Source organism: Cupressus sempervirens, chromosome 6 (genome assembly GCF_028749045.1).
Source record: "Cupressus sempervirens isolate cs-2001-9-10 chromosome 6, ASM2874904v1, whole genome shotgun sequence".
NCBI lineage: Eukaryota > Viridiplantae > Streptophyta > Pinopsida > Cupressales > Cupressaceae > Cupressus > Cupressus sempervirens.
Window position 1 is genome coordinate 500,611,317 of NC_143123.1, and position 23,645 is coordinate 500,634,961.

Here is a 23,645-nt window from a genome sequence, read left to right on the forward strand (position 1 = left end):
TGGGAAATATCTCGGTTAGTGTTTTGTTCTCCATATGCATTCCCTTATATTTCAGTCATCTGCATTAGATCTTATATTACATTGTTGCGTGTCGAAAATCATGAGATCGTGAAGATCCGAACGCAATAGCACTAACTAATCATCTCATATTGCATTCGCGGTCCATATCTTGCATTTCATTCTGTTGTGTTGCGGGAGCCATAAGATTGTGGGTGCCATATACATAACATCCTAACATTTAGATTCCTGCCTGAGTTTCACTTGTCTGGGTGAGACTTGGTTTCCTCTCCTGCTCTCGGGTTAAGAGCATACCCCGCATTAGTTTTAGGAATCAAACATAATTCATCGAATATCATTCATAATAGGGAGCTATACCTACAAATTTAGAGATAAGCCAGTTAACAAGAAAACGGCTTTTCAACTGTTGCAAACAGATTTTGTTTATTGTTCGGGCATCAAGAGTCATATTGACAGAAGAAATTAAAAAGAACGAATCTGTTTACCAACACAACCAGATATGCCAAAGCATGAAAGATGGGTCAGCAATCCAAGCAGCATGGAGAGAAGAAGACTTGGAGGGAGCACTACCCAAGCGGGCCCAGAACTCAAGCAAAGAGGAAGCATGCCGACAAGAGCAACCCCAAGTGCTCCACCAAAGGTGCCATATCTGATTAGAATAGGAGCAATGGAAGAACAGATGGGAGACAAACTCCTCTCCATTACCACACAAAACACAATAAGAGGGGCCCTGAAATCCACGTTTACAAAGATTATCCCAGGTAAGACAATGGTTGTGAGCCACTAGCCACATGAAAAAAATGCACTTGGACCAAGAAAATTTATTCCAAACTTGCTTCCACCAAGGGACCTCAGCATCCCCAAATAATTGTCTAGTTATCTCCTGATACCCAACAGAGACATGATATTTACCAGACAAGGTACCGCCCCAAGCCAAAACATCTGGACCAAGCAAAGAAGAACACTCTCTAGAGGCCAAAATTTGAGAAAGCTCCTGAAGATCCATGTCTGTACCTCCAGGAGGCCAATCAGAGGAATGCTTCCATCTGTAACCAACAACAGGTCCCAATTGATAAGGAGTCTTGTAATGAGCCACTTTATCCCATCCAGCGGCAAGAAAAGAGTCACAAAGAGGCTGAAGATGAGGGTATATGGATAAAATGGAAGGGAATCCATCCCAAGCATCAGACCAAAACAAAGCCTGAGAACCTCCTTTACATATCCAGAACAGACCCCTCTTCACCAACATCGCACCTGTCTTCAAAGTATGCCAAACCATTGAGCCACCTTCAAGAGGAAGTGCAGAAACAGAGCAAGGATTAGCACCATGAAAATATTTATGAGTGATAATACGAGCCCAAAGTTGATGTTGTCCAGAGCACCATCGCCAATAAAGTTTAGCAGCCAAAGCTTGACTACTCAATAGAGCAGATCGAAGACCAAGACCACCCTCCTTTTTAGGCCTACAAATAGTTGCCCAATTAACCAAGCTCCATTTAGTACTACGCAAATTACCACTCCAAAGGAATTGTCGAGAAAGAGCATCAAACTCCTTGAGAAAGTAAATAGGTGCAGCATGAACCATGCTTCTATAAGTAGGAAGAGCTTGGATAACAGCTTGAAGAAGAGTAACCCGAGCAACAGTAGAAAGCCATCTATGAGTCCAATGATTTACCTTATCCTGAAGCTTGGTAATCAAATTTTGCCAGAAGAGACGTGGCTGCCTGGAAATAGCAATAGGAATGCCAAGATAAGTCAAAGGAAGTGAACCTATCTAAAATCGTAGGATACCAACAATCCTGTGCTGAATAGAATCAGGAGTGTTAAAAAAGTAAATGAAAGAGTTGTGCTCATTAACTTTCTGGCTTGAAGCTGCCAAATAAATGTCCAAAGCAATTCGAAAGGCTTCAGCTTCCTTGATCCTAGCAAGATCGGCAAGAGCAGAATCATCAACAAATTGAAGATGGGAAAGAGAAGGTAAGCCATTACCCCACCGCCAGCCTTGAATAGAATTCTGGGACACCTGATGCTTAATGAATCTGCCCAAGCCTTCAGCCATGATGATGAATAGATATGGGGAGAGAGGGTCACCCTGGCGGAGGCCTCTAGAAGCACCAATTAGTTGTGAAGGTTGACCATTAATAAGAACAGAAAAAGAGGCAGAAGTAACACAACTCATAATCCAACTCACCCAGTCAAAGCTAAATCCAAAAGAAAGAAGAATACTCCTTAGGAAGCTCCATTTAACTCTATCATAGGCCTTAGCCATATCCAGCTTAACAAACATGGCTCTCTCCCTTGAAGTAGCCATAGAGTGAATAGCCTCAGTAGCAATAACCACCCCATCCAAAATTTGTCTGCCAGCAACAAAACCACCTTGTTCTTCTGAGATAATAATGGGAAGCCACCGCTTCAGTCTCTCAGCAATCAGCTTAGTAATAACTTTGTAAACCACATTACATAAGGCAATTGGTCTAAAAAACTCCAATTGATTAGCACCCTCTCTCTTAGGAATAAGAGTCAAGAATGTAGAGTTCAAAGCTCGAAGCATCTGCTAGCATAGGATTCTTTAACCACCTCCAACAAATCATGATTAATGATGTCCCAAAATTCCTGAAAGAATTCAACTGGAAAGCCATCAGGACTAGGAGCCTTCCCCTTAGGCATGCCAAAGACCACCTCCTCCAGCTCTTCCAAAGAGATAGGACGCATGAGATAATCATTCATTTCCTGAGTGATAAGGGAAGGAATACAGGACAAAATAATATTTTCTTCATTATCAGCAGGAGGAGAGTCCTCAGAGAAGAGGGTAGAGAAGTACGAAATAGCCTCCTGGAACAAAGCTGGCAAGGAATTCAGTTGGATACCTTGAGAATTAACCAAAGAAGAGATAGTGTTCTGATTCCGGTGAGATTGCACTATTTTATGGAAAAAGGAAGTGTTTCGATCACCTTCCTGGAGCCAATCAACTCGAGCCTTTTGCTTCCAAAAAATTTCCTCTCGAAGTTCCCATTCTTCTAGAGCTCTAGAAGCAAGGGATTCAGCCTGGCCAAGATCCTCTGAGAAACCTCGATCTCTAATCTCCCTTGTGATGACATCAAGATTTTCTTGAGCAAGCCTCTTCATAAAGTGAAGGTTCCCAAAGCATTCCCTATTCCATATCTTGAGCTACCTTTTAACATATTGAAGCCTTTTAGAAAATGAGAACATTGCAGTACCATATGCAGGAGCACCATCTTTCCACCAACAAAAAACAAAATCATGAAGAGAGGAGTCACGAAGCCACATCAACTAGAACTTAAAAGGAGGATGCTTCAGAACATAAGCCCCTATAGCAGAAAATTTGATTGGCCAATGATCTGAACCCCTCCAATCAAGGATTTCTGAAGAGATAGTAAGGGTGCCACTAAGCCAGAAACAAGAAACAAGAAATCTATCCAGACGTTCTGAGATAGCAGCAACACCAGTCCTGCGATTATTCCAGGTATAGAGGCCATTAGAAGGCTTAACATCAAAGAGATGCAAAAGAGATATGTGTTGCCGAAGAAGAGAAGAAGAAGGCCCCAATCTAGCCAAACCACCATGCTTCTCTTCCAGACTTAAAACTGAATTGAAGTCCCCTGCTAACACCCAAGGATGATAAGGATGACAATTTCTAACATATTGAATATGTTCCCAAAGTTCCTCCTTTCCAACAAGATCAACAGGTGCATACACATTAGTAACCATGATTACCTCTCCTAAGTCTAGAGCAGAAGCTACCATAGAGAGAGCTGAGCGAGAAGACATCCAGCCAAGAGGAGAAATTTTTTGAGGATGATATTAATATGTATTTAGTGTTAGTATTTTAATAAGCTTCTAGTATTATAGGTTAGATTAATGTAGATTAAATTGTTTATTTATTTATTTATTTTACTGTATTGGGTATGTTAGATATGTGAAGTGAACATTAGGAATTAGTAAGTAAATGTTAGAGTTACTATAGTTATGTTAGTGATTATTGTTAGTAGTTTAATTTGTTCATTTTTAGTTAATGTAATTGTAATCAACATTTCAAAATTAATAGATTCGTTGACTAGAGTTTAGTAGTAGTTAGATTAGTTGTAAGTTAGTTTAGTTAATTTAATGTTGGGAGTTGTTATTTCATACTTAGTTGGTTTTCAAGTTAATTTTAGTAAGTAATATGCATTTTTCAATAAATTGTTAGTAACTCAATCTATGTGCTAGTTGTTTAGTTAGTTTTAGATTTGTTATTTTAAAATAAGAGTCTATAATTAGATTAGTAATTGGTTGATACTATTAGGAAGAAATATAATGGTTTTGTGTTAGTGAAAATGTTAGAAATAGTCTTAGAAAGTGGTTAGTGTTATTTCAAGATAGTTATAAATTAGTTAGTTTTACTTTAGTTTTTTTTTATATAGATGAATTCCATTACAGTTAATCATCTGAACCTTCGTTGACCTTATTATCTCAATTAATTTTTTTAAAAATAATAAAAAAATTGTGTGTGTGTTTTGCCCTAGATTTTTGGGCATGACAAATATTTTTCCTATATTCAACATCTGAGATCTATCTTTGAGTAGTTTGAATCAAATGATAAGATTAACGTTAACTTGGATTATCTTAAGAATAAAAAATATAGTATTCTAAAAGTCTTGAGTAGTCAAATAAGTAAAAGCACCAGAGGAAATGACTACATGTAGTACCTAGTCTAGTGGAAGTACAAACTAGATGAAGATAATTTATGAATTATGCAAGATGAGTTGGATCGCTATGATTCAAGTCATAATATCAGTCATGCTTGATATGGGTGTAGTTCTTTATTAACTCCAGGTGTCTAATGAAAAAAATCTTGGGTATTTGAGCAATCTTGCATCAACCAAAAGTATTTCCTATTTTATGTACCAATATGTTGTTCACAAAAAAGCCATTGCTACTTTTTTTCATGTTGTGCACAATTGTCATCATGTTGAGGAGCTATCCTATATCCTTTTCTAAAGGATGTGAATTATCATATTCTATATTTCTCAAGTTTTGCTTCATTCTTTGCAATCCTATTTTCATGACATTTTCATCTTGCCTAGCATGTTTTTCTAATTTACACACTTTATGTTGATTATGTGGCATCTTGTATAGTTAGGAGATGACTCCTAACACATGTGTGTATTGACCTTCAAGTACACATTATCTCGTATTGTCACTTACATAGATTTTTGGTTTACTCTTCCAAGTGGGGACATATATTTAAATTCATGCTTGACTAGCCTACTTGTAACTTAGCTAGCTATAAAAGAATCATGGTTAGATGTAGGAAAGGAGCATTCAAAGAGAAGACAAGAGAAGATAGAATATGAAAATTTGGATTATGAGATTGTATATTATCACTTTTAATAAGAACAAAAATTGGAAGGCCTCATAGCTAGGCATATTATGGTTTCTTTATATGTGAAGTAAAACAATTACAGTTACAAAATATGTCAAATCTGGCATTTTTTTTATGTGGTTTCATTAATCTATGTGTAGAATCTATGTGCATCTCTAAGAGGGGATGGTTGGATGGTTGAAGTTGAGTTTATTCTGCATGTTCCTCAATTCCCCTACCTCCCTATGTTATCTCTACACTTTCTAGCATTCACTGCAAATTTCTCTAAATCACACAATAAAGAGAACAAAAAAGATATTGCATAAAATTAGAGAAACTGGTTCAAAAGGGGAAAATGGTAAGATTAACTCACTTTGTAGAGACCCTATAGACTAATGTATTTCATGAAATAGTCTCAAAAATCATACCATGGGTTTGGAAGTCTATTCTTATTAAAACATCTTCTCATTCAAATTGGTTCTTCATCCACCTTGAGGAAGTGGTTCATGGTTGTCTTATCTACAACTTTAGTCAACCTTTTCCATTTCTTTCCTTTGAAAAGAGACTAGTAGCTTTAGTACTAACTTCCTCATTAATATAAAAATTAATACCAATTAGGTTCACCATTCATTCCTTCGAAGAGTTAAGCAACTACATAGATGTCATCTCATCATAGTCTTCCATAGCATTCATGAATGATAAAAAACTACCCTCAGTAATATACATCTACAAACATTTTTAAAAAAAAATTCATTTTCAATTTATTAGGGTTCAACGATGTCTCTTTTCTCTCCCATGTTAACAAGAAACACATGCCACTCTATTTTTTGTGGTATGATTCATACCTTATGGAGGTCACAAAGCTTAGTTTTCAATTTGTAGTAATAAAACTTGTTAAATGTTTATGTCTAGTGAATAGATTAAAATGATAATCATTCCAAAGAGTTTTGTTACCATAATTATTACTCTTAGTACCTTGATAAAAAAGAGTTACAATGGCCTCATTATTATTCCTAGTGTCTTGATCGGAAATATGTTGTTACTAGTTCCTTAGTATTGGTGAAAGTTTATTAAAAAAAGAACCTTCCTTAAAGTTGAAATTTATGGAATCTCCAACATAATAAAAATAAGGTCATCTAATGTTCTATTCCTAGCCATACTCGATAACACGAGCCGTTACACTAGATACCAAAGGTGTCATTAAGCCAACTATAAAACATTTCCACCTTTTTCAACATGAAATTAACGATACGTACCTTCACTCTCAAAGTGATTTTAAATTTCACGTAGGAGGGACGCTAGTTATTGCCTATACTATAGTCTAGTCACCTCAAATAACAAACTCACGTGTGTGTTAGCCACCTTGCCGCATTCTCAAAATGTGTGTTATACTTTAGTCTAGTAAATTTTTTTTAGGATTAGCTAGAAATCAAGTAAAATTCTTACCAACCCACATCGAGTCTTCGATCAATGATTGATAGCACCAATAATCACCTAACAATCTCCTTCAACCATAATCTTATACTTTCCCAGATAGAGCTTGAATTTAATACCCCGTAGTAGTGCCAAAGATTCTACGACATTTGAAGAATTATTTCAAAATTACTAGTGTAGTCTAATATGAATCACTCTCCCCCATCTCTACAGATTTCACCACTGGCAAAATGACTACTTTTCACAACCCCATCAAATTTGAGCTTCACCCAATCATATGAGGGGCTTCCCAATGAGCGTTGGCCTAGGCCACCCTCTTTGAGAAATAAAAGGCATTAACATTTCAATGAATAAAATGTACAGTAGATACCATACAATCTCATGAGGAGGGAGGGCTTTTAATGTAGTTGTATATTCTATAAAACATTATATGTCAATTTTTGATCTGTTATTTTGATCAAGTCCTACATGGGCTTGTTCATTACATTTATTTTATTTTATGCGTAATTTTGACCAAATCCAATTCATAATAAAAAAAGAAAAATGTCTTTGTCATTTTTTATTTGGTAAAGTGTGTTTGGCGACCTAGTCTGCAGTGCAAGAGTCATTTTAGGTAGTTCACCGTGGGCCTCATCTGTTGTATCTTGACGTATGAAAGATAATTTGTGGCCCCATTTGCTTTCCTCTTTAGAGGTTTGAATTTTCCATTTGATAATTGTATGTGCTCAATTATAGCGCTGGAACCATTTTCATGCAAGCTACTTCAAGGTTGAATATATTTTACCAAAATGTTTTTCAACTTTTTCATTTTCTCACCAAGATTATTGTATGCTTATATTTAAATTTTACATTTTGTCTAAATTTTCTTCTTTTTAACTTTTCCATCATTAGAAGGATTATTGTATGCTTAGGTCTTTTCTTACTAGCTAGGCAGTGCTTACTAAATTATTACATACATTTAAGGAGATGACATCAGATCTCGGATTTTCATCAATGTTAGCTCAATAGCATGAAGAGTAGCAAGTTATCAATAAAAGTGTTTTTGAAAATAGCGAGTTGCATTTGAAGATTAAACCAAGGCTACCATACTTGTTGAAATGCTCAGTTGAATATGAATCTCAGACTAGCCCTACCATAACTTATTGCTAGCATGTAGTTGAACCTAATTATCAAACAATAATATAAACTCCTATACTTAATGATAAAGGGAAGATTTTTCTCCCTCATTCCACAACTTCTATTTTTGACCTATAGAAGTATTTTAAGCATTTGAAGAAATTTATCTTGCAATGTACGAGAAGCTCAAAGTTCAAAAATATTTTATCTATGTTTAGCGGCAGATAGATTTGAAGAAATATAATTTTCTTGTGCTCTTTAAAAATGTCCATATAATTGTGGGATTATAATTTGTGTTCAACGTCGAATGAGATTTATCTCTTCTTTTTGTAGATTGTTGCTTGTGGAGTAGCAGTGAGGACATTCAATTTTGGCACAGTGAACTTTAAAGATGTTGAGTCTCAAGGATTTTTTGAAGAGACACCCAAAACACTTGAAACTCTATAAGAGATATGCAACTCAAAATTTAAAGAATAGAAAGTGATTTTACTCTTTGCATTTGTGATTATAGATTGCTAGAGAGTGGGCATTAAGATTACTTTGATTTACTTATCAATGATAAGATCTTTGCAAAAATGAAGTCACTTGAGTGTCATGAACAAGGATCTGAACTTCATTCATGTGTGGATTATATTATAATCATTTACCATAGATTCAATCAATAGGAATATTATAATCATACATGGAAGACTCTTTAAATTAATTAGTTAATGAAATGAAAAACAAAAATCTATTTATTGAAAACAAATAATTAACAAGATTTGAATAAATATGAAAATATGATTTAACTAAATGAATAACTATATAAATTAATAAGTAATGATATAAATATGATTAAACAATAACTCATTCCTTTGTAGATAAATGAATAAAACAATGATAACACAACAAAAATCAAACTTTAGTGACTAGAAGAATAACACTAGGATCTGCTAAAATAACCCTTAAATAGCTAAGATGATTGCAAAGAAATCTCAATTGTTTAAATAAATATATTAGAGTTGGTTCCCTATTCACTTGTTCTAGATGAGAAACACCAAAAGAGGCACAATTTTTAGAATGCCCTCAAGGAATATAATGTTTTGTCTCATGATCATTTTCTTAATTTAAGGATAAAAGAGTGTTATGATTTGAGCTCACAAGTTTTGGATCCATGGGGAGATGGAGTCTACCATATCATTAGGAGGAGTAATGAATGTATAAGGTTCTTTTCTGACCCAACTAGTGTGAGGGTCTCATGAAGCTTGATTGCATTTTGTTTGTTTGTTTTGATTTTAGATATTTCAAGGATGAATAATCTTTTAGAAACCACAATCTTCAATTGAAATATTTTCTTTCATAATCAACGTATTGATACTAATTTATCTTTCCCACTTTAAAACATATATCAAATGGGAAATTATTAGAGAGGTCTATTTGCAAAGAAATTTGTGCACAATTAGATCTTGCATACTTGATTGTATTCTTTAAGGTACAATAATATCTTCTCATGCCACTACTAATAGCTTAAAAAAAATAGTTTCTATAATTGAAAAGGAGATAGGGTAAATGAAGCCAAAGGAGAGAAGAAGTAAAGATATATTTGTTATGGTTAAAGGATGGGTACTAGGATTTCATGTGAAGATGATCCATGTAGAAAAATTAAGGACTATTTTTAATACATTTTCTTTATCTTCCACACATTCAGACTCAAGTATGAAAAAACTTAGATTACATGGGGTAAAAGGGAAACCTCTTCCTCTAATTCAACTTTCTAGTTAGATGTGAACTAATTGCAAAAAATGTTTCTAGATTTGGGTACAATAAGACAAGTTTTCATATGAGAGTGTGATATTTCAAAGACTTCATCTTGCCATGGAAAGAATCCTCAATTTGAGTCTCAAGGATATGCATAAAATTTTTGAGTGAGAGGGGACACTACCCAAAGTCACCCTATTCTACCTTGCATAGAGAAGGTAGAATAAGAAAGGGAATCCAAGATGGGAAGTCATATCACTATTGAATTCAATCATGAAGTGGAACAATCTTGTGTTGGGTTTACAAATTGGGAAGATGACTAGAAGAATTACTAGGTCATTGTTTAGAGTTTCCCAAGAGAACATGAAGTGCAACAGAAATGTTATGAGTTGCGCCACTAGTCCATGAATCTCTAAAATTGATAGTATGCAATGAGGAGTTCCTAAAATCCCAAAGAAATAACTTGTTGCATGAGAGTCAAAATAGGCATTGATAAACAAGAATTATTGGTCATACATATCCATGTTGGTAATTTCTCTCACAAAAAAATCTAGTTGTTTTTGACAATTGGCTAGAAACACTTGAATCATATTCTATTATGTCAATGCATATCTTTTACAATGATCCTTCAACAAAAACATCTCACTTTGTATATAATTAAATTGTCAACTATAATAATCCATTAATTTTTGAATCTCGACAAGTCATCATGATGACCTTTTAACAGTTACCAAAATAAGATCTAGTTGTTACATAATTAGTAGTAACTAAGTCCAACCATTACCTATAATCATTTGAGTCATCTAAGTTACACAATTATTCCTCATGACCTCTACAACTTAAGCTATGTGTTGTAACAAAATATCAAAAAGGAAATATGGAAGAGGAAAGTAATATGAAGAAAATAAGGAAGTGACTTTCTGAAAAGGCATCAATAATATTGAAAGGATGTGAACCTTCAAAAGGATCATAATTGTGAATAGTTATATCTCTTCAAAAATGTTGTGATTATAAAGTATTGGGACTTTTCCAAACAATTTTATTTATGAAGTGTTGTGACTTTTAAAAAAAATTATAACTAGGAAGTATTGTGACTTTTCAAAGTATTTGTATTATTAAAGATTATGACTCTTGGAAAAGAATAAACTTAATTAACTATATTTTGTCATTTCCTTATAACTACAAAAGGAAGAATTTTAGAAACTAAATATGGCATTGGTATAATTCTTGAAGGGATAATTCACTGAAGGGCCAACTAAGGATAGAGTCACATGGACCAAGAAAGGAAGAAGGTGAGAAATGTATGCTTATGGATTCTACTTGTTTAATTATATTTATGAACATTTTTATATAAATGGATCATACCTATAGATAATATTGTGTTAACCTATGTGGTTAGCACTATGGATATTAATGAGAATTGAGGAATGGAGCATGTGAGATATTCAGATCTCCATACTCCACCATGGTCAAGAATCAATCTGTGCTTGAAGCATGAAGCATGTGATATATTAAGATCTACATTGTCTTCCATGGCCAAGAATCAATGTGTGAGAATATTTTGATGTTGTCAACATATGTATATGTGATTGGCCTTGTATAGAGAGTACTCATGCGAGATGAATCTTAAGAAGTGTGCTCTAGGGAAGATGGTGAGATAGCTATGGGCGAGGAATCCTAATTTTGAGACATCTTTAAGGTTCGAGTAAAATTAAAGGTTAAAGTAATATAGTGATTCTTTTTATTATTATGATTCTAAATATTATTTTGTAGGTATTACTTGTCCCAAACTAACCCTAATAGTGGGGACATTATAGTGGTATCAAAGCATGATCTTGCAATCTTGTATGGTTAAAGGGGACCTAGAAAAATAATTTATATTAGAGACTATATATATATATATATATATATATATATATATATATATATATATATATATATATATATATATATGCGCGCCACACACACACACACATATATGTATGTATGTATGTGTATGTGTGTGTGTGTGTGTGTGTGTGTGTGTGTGTGTGTGTGTTTGCAAAGACATGAAGTGTAAATATGTATAGTTTAAAGATGCTATCTTTTTTTGAATTCATGGATAAAAATGTTATAATGAAGTAGTTATACATGCTGACAAAAGTTTCCCCATCGATGTTATGTTTTGGGTAGTTTTCCTCCTATACCCATAGGATTTGCAAGAGTTAATTGGAACTTTACACCTTTTCTCTAATATTGATGATGAGAATATATATATCTATATATACATATATATAAATATACATGTGTATGGATGTGTGTGTGTGTGGGAGTTTGTGTACGCATTGACTATTTTGTAGGTGTTTGCTGTAGGTATTCAAGGATCAACATTTCAATGCTAGAGTAGTCAAAGACAAACATGGATTGCTAGACTTTTGTAAGCAGGGAAAATTGTATATTGCTTTCTATTGTTGTAGTGCATAAATATAGCTTCCACAACTTGCTCTATTCTTAGAGGATTTATTCGTGGTTAATGTTGTTTATGTTTTAAACTTTATGGGTCTATAATTGATCTTAATTAATGGAGTTATCCTAGATTTAGGAAGTAGATATATTTTCCCTTAAAATAATGAATGACATAACTTTGAGAGTAGTGGTAGAAGAAGAAGGAGTTGAATTTCATAGCATCACTATTGTGATACTATTTTTCAATCAAGTGTAATCTTTCTCCATGAATGAATAGAATGAATTGTTCAAGTTTATATAACCTATATTGATTTTATTTCCTATTCACTCATCCAAGGGGGTCACTTGGTGAGTTAACTATTTTGTTAGAATAGATTTCATTTCCTTGTTTATATCTAAGTAAGGTAGAACTATGTTTCTCTTGTAGCCACTAATAACAAGACCAGTGAATTGTTCCTACAAGATAGGTGATTAACTTGTAGCCTAAGATAGGTGATTAAAGTAGCCTCTTTTGTGACTACCTACTTTGTTAGAGTAATTTCATTTACTAGTTCTTGCCTAGCTTTCGTGAAGCTCAAGGATTTGAGTTTTTTAGGTTAGTCTTAGATTTAGAGATTTTAAAGCATATACTATGTGAATCCCATTCCAAGTTTACTACATCCTTGGTCGATAATTTAATGACACTAAATAATTCATTTGGAAAGAAATTAGGGTGTCCAATCATAAATAGGTAGTCCATTGCTATAGTTTTATGATAATATTATTTGGCCAAGCAGTTATCATGTACACCAAACCTTTACGGGCCTCATAGGGTTTTCATACATCCAAATAGTAGAGTTGGTTTGTACAATCAATGATACGAGATTTGGTGGAATTTTTAAAGTATTGATATGGTTTGGAAACTATTTAATAAACCCCCTTAAAAAGGTATGATCTCATGATATGTGTAATTACAGAGAGAGTACATAAAGTTGACTTGTTGAAGGAGTATTATGCACATCTAGTGTAAATCTAAAATGCTACAACCTTTTCATAGATTCTCCATGCATTTTCATTTTGATTCTCAAATTCTAGAGGAATCAATGGTATTCATATAATTTAAATGTGCCCAAGTTCTAATGTTATAGGAAAATTTGTTAGCCTTACTTCCCAGCTACTAACACTTAAGGGTCTCATAGCAACAACTGAACACACTCACCCTTACAAGAATTTAATTGTTTGAACTTGAGATAGATTTTTTCCAAATATTTTGAGGATAAAATGAAAGGTAATATTTGATCAAATAATGTATGTGTGTGTGTGTGTGTGTGTGTGTGTGTGTGTGTGTGTGTGAGAGAGAGAGAGAGAGAGAGAGAGATGTGATACAAAGAAGTTTATTAGAAACATATTTATCATTATAAAAAAATCTGTCATGCCCAAAATTCACTAGATAAAAACACAACCTTTTTTTTTAAAATTTGAACTAGAGGTATTATGTATTGATCTCTACATGTTTGAAAATCCTATCTAACTATAGGTATGACATAGAGGCTAGTTTGCATCAGTATGGTTAAATTAGCCGAGGATGTTTAACAACATGGTATCTTGAATTCTATATTATTTATTCACTAACAAATCTTGAAATATATTTCTAACTCTTATTATGTTTCGTCTAAAAGTCATACCATTGTGTCTTATAATAGATAAGGTGTTCATAGAGTTTCCAATGAGAATTACACTTCTACAATCAACTATGACCAATTACTCTTTTCTAGGATTCAAAGTTTATACCTCCAAATAATAGGGTAAAACATTATCTATTCACCGATTCCTATATATAAGCTAGTTATCTAATTATTACCAAATTAATCCTATAATCCCATGTTGGTTCATCTAAAGAAATCAATCTAAACTTGGTCACTTAATACATGAATTAAATATGTCTTAGTAATCCCAATTAATGAAACATTTAATTAATTATTGCCCCCTTGATAATATACGCCACTAGTTTATTAACTCCTAAACATAACCTTTCATTTGATTAGATTCAACACCAACATTTCCTTCAACTCATACTATTAATGGCATAAATTTATTTCCTTTCTTTTTATTTTATTCTAACCACTGACACATGTCACAAAATGACTAACTCTCAACATTCAAAATGACTAACTCTCAACATTTAATTTATAGACTCATTTAATATAATAATTTGTTTATTTTATGTTAATGAGCCTCAACACATAATTTAAACTTATTCAATTCAAAGTTATCCAATTTTTCAATACCCTTAACACTTACCTTAATTCCAACTACACGTTCCTTCTTTCTACTTATTTAATTGTTTTATTTTCTTTACTTTAACCCTGCTTTCCCCAAATTCGAGCTTCTAATGTATGGGGTCACGTGCTCATGCATTTCACCTTTTTTGAAGATGGTTGACTTGATTATCTTTGCTATTTATTGACAGGGTCTGACACAATAATTTGTAAGTTTTAATTCTCCTCTTCCAAGCGCCTGGCCCTCTTACCAAGGTGAGATGGGATTGGGAGAAATGTTTTTACAAAATTTTGCATCTTACTTTCTTGCTAGGCGTGAGGGTATTTGTTAAAAGGGTCTCAATCATGTCAGTGTAATAATTACCTTGTCCCCTCTCCCATGTGGGTAGGGAACTCGCCAAGTGGTGTCCTTGCCCCTTTGTTTTTATTTAAATTGCTTGTTTTCACTTCATGGCTGCCAGGAGTATATGTAAAAATTTTAATAGCTCTTTTTTTTTGGTATATCCTTTTTTTTAAATAGAAAGTGAATAGGGTATGGGGACTTTCATAGGGTGTATACTAGTATAGTGCCAAGTGTCTAGCTATTGTTCGAGTTTTTTTTGCGTGTAAGTATATTTTATGCAGATTTGGGTCATGGGATTCTATGTTCCATTTTTTTTAACAAGAAAACTAGGGTGAAGGAAAAGATTATTACTTGGTACTTATATTTAGGTAATTCATTATTTTAATACTCCTCCAACTCAATATCTTAGGTATATCCTCCTCTCATTAAAATATTCCTTTGTATTCTAGGGAAGAATTTTTTTTTCATCCACATACATTTTCCAATGAGGAGAATGTAGTCGTACAGCAAGGTTGAAGTATGCATTTCCTCTACTCATATAAAACTTCATTTCATTTCCTCATAAGTTGATTTTTTTATTAAAAGTGAACATACTTATTGGTTGTATGGTTTTGTCTTCTTAGCAATTTATTAGAACTTGAGAGCCAAATGCATAAATGTTTATACATGAATAATAAATTATCCAACTTAATAATTTTGTTCTGAGTTATGAAATCCACAACATATATCTTTTCAATGCAACTTATATATTTTGAATCTTATTGACTCTATTCATAGCATTCTTCTACATGTCATTTATGAAGTACATATCTACAAATACATCAAGGGAGAAGGATCACATACAATCTTTCTTCATAACACATGAAATTTAACATAGAAGATTTCATTACAAGTAAATATATAAGCATACAACCTTTCAAACCTTCCTTCCACAATTTCAAATGGTAACAATGATACCAATATAATTTACAACTCATACTAATCCTTTCATAACACATAAAACTTCAAATTATCATTTCTTCACAAGTAAACATATATGTACAACTTCTTGAATTCTTCCCTTTACATATTCAGATGGTAACAATGGCACAATCTTCTTACATCACATTGAGGCAACACAAGAGACTCTAAAAATCATATCCACTTAGGAAGACATGAACATTGAGTTTTCTTTACACACTTGGAACTTCTCCACTTAAACAAGGGTGAAACCCTAATACTTCATGGCATGCATCTTCATAAGACCTGCACATAACAGACAAATTAGGAACCATGGAGGCTCACCTCACAACCAAGGCTTCTATAAAGCCACAAAAACAAGAACCAAACATGTTACACACATACTCCACTTGCCATTGCACGAACATTACACAAAACACAATCAACTCCCACCCATGGCTTGTGTAATGATTCACCATTGGAATCATCTCACTTTGGGTGAAGGTGGGCTCTTCGAAGAGGAGATGCCATAACCAAATATAAACAACATATTGCCATTGCATTTTGCCTCTCAAGGCCATCATAAATATGTCCTCCTTATTCACACAAAACCCCTTGTATCTCCCAAAAAACAAAGGTATATGGCTTTAATGGAGCCCATTCTCCATGAAATAAAATAAATCCTCACAATGAGGTAACTCTCTCAACTACAATGATGAGACCAACTATGTCCTTCACCCAAGGCTTCTCTTCCCTCCCAAGGGTGAGTGAAGCCTTTAAACCCATGAGCACATTCAACACTCACATCTAACAAGAAAACAAAAAAAAATCAAGTAGAGAACAAAACCAAAGCAAAATCTCCAAGGACACATGACAAATTCACACCTCCACAACACAATGCCAAAATCTAGAACACAATATTTACAATGCAATGCATACTCCATTGACAATCCTTCACACCTGCATATCTAGTTCTCTATGCTAAAAGAAAGAAATGAAAAAGAAGCATGTTTTGAGACACCAACCTTGGTCCAAGCTAGGGTAAAGATAGTTGTAGTAGAGCTCCCTTAATCTCCCTCTAGACCTAACTATCTCTAAAATTAGAGAGTGGGTGAACAACCCACTAGTTTGTCACCCCTCCATTAAAAAGACTCTCTAATAACCCTTTTTAGTAGGAATGTCAAGCCTCCCCTTTCTTACATTATTGTTCCTCCAAAATAAGAAAGTTGACCAAGTGGGATTGTGAAGAAACTCTCATGGGAAATCTCAAAATTTTGAATTGGTTCAAGATGGCTTTGTTTAAGGGGTTCCCTAAAATAGGAAATAACTAAAATAGGAAATCATTAAAATAGTTGAATTTAGGCCCCTAACATGTTATACTACCATTTGGGTGGCTTTTTATCAATAAAATAACTCGTTAGGATCCCATTTAGGCCCCCTAAAATTCCTAACAAGTTTGAATTCGAAAAGCAACATGATGGTGACCAATCCTAACACTCTCCCCCAAGTGGGTGTACTTAAACATTAATTGGGAAAAAAGGAAAGGGCCAAGATTAAGTGACCTTGTGACCAACACTCTAGGTGACATGTCATCAACACATAGACAAATATAAGTGTCAAGTGACACATAAAAATACATTACACTTCACCTTGACATGTCCTTAGTGCATCTAAATTATGATTAAACATATTCACAAGCAAGAAACCATATAATTATGAAGAAAAATACTTTCACAATGAGGCTTTTGAATCTTCCAAAGATTCACCTCAGTTAAACTATGTTCACAAGGTTTGGAACTTGTTTCACCCAAGAATTTCCATGGTTTCTCCTCTTGCACATTAAACTTGAGCATTAGTAGTCCAAGGGGGTCAAAAAAATATATACAACATAAATGCATATAATAATAATATCCATATTAACATAATTTGAATTAGATTTCGTTTCCTAGTCTTTTTAATCATTCCATTTGAAATGTTAAGATATCAAAATTTGCATGTCATAAGTCATCATTATCAAATTAACATCTATCTACATATCATAACCATTCATTTGCATGTCATAAAGCATCATAATCAAATTAACTTTTATCTATAAATCAGAAATCATCGAAATCAAATTAACATTTCGCATTTCATCATAATATGATAATATTATGTTATAAAGTTGCATCCATATGTGTTCAAACATTTCTTACACAATAACTAGTTCTTAGTGCATATAACAATGTAAAACACTACTGAAGTATCAAAATGAATAGATAAAAAAATCCACTATCCATCTAAATCTTGAATAACTATCAAAGTATCAAGGTATTGCATATCAAAATGCAAATAAATATCCATGCTATGAGGGGTCGAGGTGATGCCTCACAAAATCATGTAAAGGGGAAACATCGCTCCAATTGAAATCTATTATAACATATAGGATATCGCATGATAAGAATATAACATGAGTAAGGGGGAAGCTTACTATAGAAAAGAGTTCACATATGGGTGTTGGATACAATTGATTAATTATGAATTATAATTGATGTTATGGGTATGTGCAGGATCATGGTGTGCCAAAAAGTGGCGATGTGAAAGAAAAAGAGTTTGAAGACGCCTAAAAGCGCTTCAAAATCCACTCTGACTTTTCTTTACCTATCCAGGAACCAAACCTGGAAGGTTAAGCCGAGCCTTATCGGATATCCGATATCATATCCAATATTCGACTAATAATTAAAATCATATAATAGTATGATATATTATTTAATATTATTATTATTGATATAAAATAATAATAATAATATTAAATAATATATCATACTATTATATTATAATAATTATTATACTATAATATAATAATAATAATAATAATATTATTATACTATAATATAATAATAATATTATTATTATATTATAATCGTATAATATTATACTATAATAATAATATTATAATAACATATTATATTATAATAATATAATATAATAATAAAAAGTAATATCTTATAATATAATATATAATAAAAAAGTATAATATATTATAAATTATAATAATATAGTATAATAATAATATTTTATATTATAATATATAATAAATATAAAATATAATATAAAAATATATAAAATGTAATATATATGTTATATTATATATATTGTCATATCGGATATCCGATATAATATCGAATATTTGATACCTGTTGCATGGATTAAACACAAAATCACAGACCCGCGACCCTTATTTTCATGCGAATTTGGGCCAGTCGGATCGGATATCAGATAGCAAATCAGATATCAGATATCAGGTATGTTCCCCCACCCGACTCGTTTTTAACCTAAATTTAATAGATTTTAACATGATTTTGTTTGTTTTAGTTGAATCTAGGGTTTTTTTGACAAAAATGGTTAAAATTTAGATTTTTTTTTACATATATATTACATTTTGCAATTCAATAGGAATGGCTGATCAAAATGATGACACTGAGGTAGGGAATAATATTCCTCGCAATCCACCACCAAACGATCCAGTATCCCCACAAAATCATCCACCAAATGATCCTCTACCTCCTCAAAACCCTCCTCGAATCGAGGATTTGATAAATGAAAATCTCACTGAGTTGAGAGGTTTGTATAGAACATACAATAATGTACCTGCACTGGCTCCTATGTTATCCACGTTAAACACCATAGTGGATAACATTGAAACCCTTACAAACCAACAAAATGCCGCTCTTCGTTGGCGTGATGAAATGCACCAGATGTTTGATGATGGTTTGGATTATGATGAGGTCACGACCCTCAACATAACCAAAGACGATTTGGCAAGCCTTTTTGCTAACCCAAAAATGGGTATACCAGTTGACCCAAATAAAACCAAACTATCGATTAAATGGTGCACAAATGACGCCATACGTGCAAATTTTTGGGACCGTTGGTGGATGGTCTTTGATATCCCTCCACATGGCAATTTAGACATACCATTTTATTTCCTTAGAAAATTATATGCAGAATTTGTGTTGAAACTTAAAGTGAACTATTGGAGCATAAAGCCCAACATGGGCTTAGGACTAGGAGCTCCTCAGGATAGACCCTCTTCCCAGAGGAATAAACTTGGCACTTTTGACCCCCCCCTGATATCTCCCCCCCTCCTCGAGTGCAGCATCCAGATATTATGGCAGAGGCTAGCTCTCAGACCATCAGAGCCATTCATAGACTGAGTAGCCTAATGATATCTCAGGCTAGGTCAGTCCTGCCTCCTTGTGTTGATGATGTTGGTGGCCAGTTCATCATCGGCTAGCTCATCACACGTTTGTGTGCCTCACACTTGCATTACATGCAAGAATATTTTTTTGGGTCCCGTAGGTGATCTTCCTAAGTATCATTTTGTATTAGACGAGGATACACCAGATGCATGTGCAGAGGCTACAAACCCTGATGCGAGAGAGGAGGGGAATGCAGAGGCATGGACTCCTTCGGTGTTGGTACGTCTATACATTTTTTTGTTATGACATATGTCATTTAAAGTTAATTTTTATAATAGAGTAATTTTAATTTTTAAGCCATACTGACTTTTACATGTATGTGATCTTCATTCATGTTTAGTTGATGACCAAGGAGGAGCTCAGATAGATAGATGATGCTACACTCTCAGCCATTTCATTTGACCTTGAGACATCTACGGTACATTATGTTGTGTTCGCATTTCTTTTTTCTATTTGATATTGTAGCATATATGGTTGCTAATCTTTCTTTTATCTTGTAGATACCACCTGCCCCAGGGGGACAAAGTGCGGGGGGTGAGCCAGCATGCATTGACAAAGGAAAGATAATTAGATGTTTTCTAATTGATTAAATATTGATGCATTCTTGTAAAAATTTTGTGGTAATCTCATTTAATTACATTATTTATTGTATATAGGGTGTGGCTACTGGCGATGAGCCTGTACAGATTTGGCGTCCTAGATCATCAGGGATTTTCATTCGCACAGAGAGCCCCATTGTATGTATAAGTATCATTTATTTTTTATTTTTTTAATTGATGCAGAGGAATGTATGATTGTTTTTCTATACAATTTCTATGATTTTTTCCGTACCAATAATGATTCATGTCTTGCATATGTTCATTATAACTTAAATAGGCTTATATGCACCTGTCCAACCGACCAAGTTGGTTACAAAGGTTTATTTAATCAAACAAATACCAAATTACTACTTTCCCTCCAAAACTAATATGACCATTTGAATTTGAAATTCAAATTTCAAACTATAGTTTTTATGCATTCCCTAACTTTCTAAACCATTCCATTGAGTCAAAATTGGTCATATGGATTTATTAAATGCAACTAAGTAAATTTCCAGAAAATTGAAGTTTTTATTGTTTTTTCTCCAAACCACCGTACACTCTGATCTCCCCCTTTCAACTGAGATCACATATGACATATATAAAGGTCTACATGACCGTTGGAACAACCATATAGGCGTTCCCAACCATAAAACAAACAAAAAACCACTTTTTGCTAATACTGTTTAGACTCTAAATACCATATTCTAAGGCCTTTTGGTCCCATGGAGTCACTTGGTTTATAACCACACCAAAATGCTTGTGGGCCTTACATGTGCCTTTATTACAAAACATAGACCAACTTGTAAAATATGGACCAAACCTTTATTCCAACTTCCTAATCTACTTGAATCCTCGCTTTCATGGAGTGGCAAGGTGTCTAGCAACAGAGATACTTGTTCCCCCCTGCCACATAGGTTAGGTGCCCTGCACCACCTTTCCTCTCTCTCATTCTGAACACTAGTCCACCAAGTGAGTGATGTCCCCCTTAGTCTTGTTGTTGCTACTTTTACCTTCTTATCTGCCTCTATGTCTTCAAGATCAAAGTAGTTCTCAAGGGCCTCTATCCACCCTAGCACTTCTTCACTATCCATTTTACCCTGGTATATTGGAAAATCAATATGGTTCTTCCCACCATTACCTTGTACTGCCTTAATGATTCTCATAAATCTCCTTTCTTCAGGATCATCTATTGTCTCGTGCTCTTGCCTTGCATTACCAACCTCTTCTTCTTCATGGTTCTCTCCATGATTTATTCCTCTAAACTCTTCTCCTCTAGGTTCTTGCCTTTCCTTTTCTAAGGATTCTATCCTTGCAATAAGCTTCAGCCTCTCTCTTCTCATCTATCTTTCTTCCCTCACTCTAGATGCTTCAAGTTCTCTCCTCTCTCTTTTCTCTTTTGCCAACTCTTCTCTCAATTCTTCAAGTTCTCTAGCCATTTGATTTTTAGGAGGCATTTTGACAACAAGTTTTCTTCCTTCCCAAGGGCCAACTCATTGATTCTCTTTCTTTCCTCACCAAGAAATCTCTGGACACCACTTATGTACCTTTCAACTCTGGGACACACAAGGAGGAATTAGACACACCAAGGCTTCAACAAAGGGACCAACACACTAAGGATTTTCAAGATTATAGGTCTTGGTCACACTCCTAAACAGCCAAACTTCAAAACCCTCCTTAAAATGGCTTAAAAACCAGGGCCTGCTTGTTCAAACCCCAAAACTCAATTCTAGAACGTTTTAACTTGTCTAATGACAAGATATGATCATGACAACCTACATGAACCTATCAAATGACTCATCTACCATATGAAATCCTAAAATCCTATCTCATGCCCAATTACAACTTTCTTCCACATATGAGTCCAACATTATAACTTTGTATGCTTCCATGAGCCATAATTGGTGCAAGGATTGCCCAATTGACTTCAAGAGATGTTCCATGACCTCTGTAATGCCTTGGATCTTCAATGTTCCCCTGATGAGCATGGGATGCTCTTGCATCACTTATCTTCATAAATAAATTCAAAACTAATTTTCGTGATATTAACAACTACTATTTTGTATCTCATAGGAGACTCCTAGTGCACATGAGGTTCAACGGGACAGTTATGTAGATTTGATGACGAGGCCACTCACTCCTAAGGAGGAGCCTACAATAGTAAGTTGTAGTTTGAATTCATGATTAAATATGTTATAAATTTAGCATGCTATGAATTATAATGTTATAGTTTAAATTGTAGATTCATCTGACAAAGGTATTTGAACATATACAACCCACAATCACAGAGGTACCAGCATTGCCGAGGGCATAAGAGAGGACTCTTGACCAGTGCAGGAGGTCGACGAGAGAGGTATTTATTATGAAATTTTGATAGTATTAATCTCCAATACGGAAAAGATCATTATGCATTTGAGTAATTCAATGTTAGATACATAGAATCATATAAATTTAGTAGTCTAACTTTGGGTTTTCCTTTTTTGTTTATGTAGGAGGCATCTGATCCACCTAGTGCAACGAAGAGGCTGCATTTTGATCATCCACCAGCACCCTAGGATAGTATAGTTTTCGTAGGATGCATCATGAGACATTTTGAGATGGCATATGCCACATTGTATATAGAAACATTGATATTATAGACATTCTGATGGCAGGATCAGCCACATTTTGTATATGGATCTATGTATTTTGATATATATATTTGAGTACTTTGTCCATGGATACATGATCTTTGATATATATTTGTTTAAAATTTTTTCTATGGATACATGTATTTTGATATATATATTTTTGTCATTTACGTGCACAATGATATACATATTAATTTAGTATCTAGTATTGTTCAATTTATCATGGATCATGTGTCATGCCCTAAATTTTACTAGTAAAAACACAACAATTTTATATTTTTTTTGTAGCTTATGAAGTCGCATAAGAAATTACATATTGTAAAACAAGGTTATCATTGAATAGGAGTTCAAGACTCATGTGAATAGTGTGAAGGTGTTAACATTTTAGTCACAGGTGGTTTTCAAATAGATTGGATGACAGTCTAGTTCAAGTTAGCGTCACGAGTCAAACAAGCAAGTTCAAAATACAACACTCATAAATTAGTGAGGTAATTCATATCCTAACAAGCCTCTGATACTAATATTCTATTAGGGTATGTCAGTT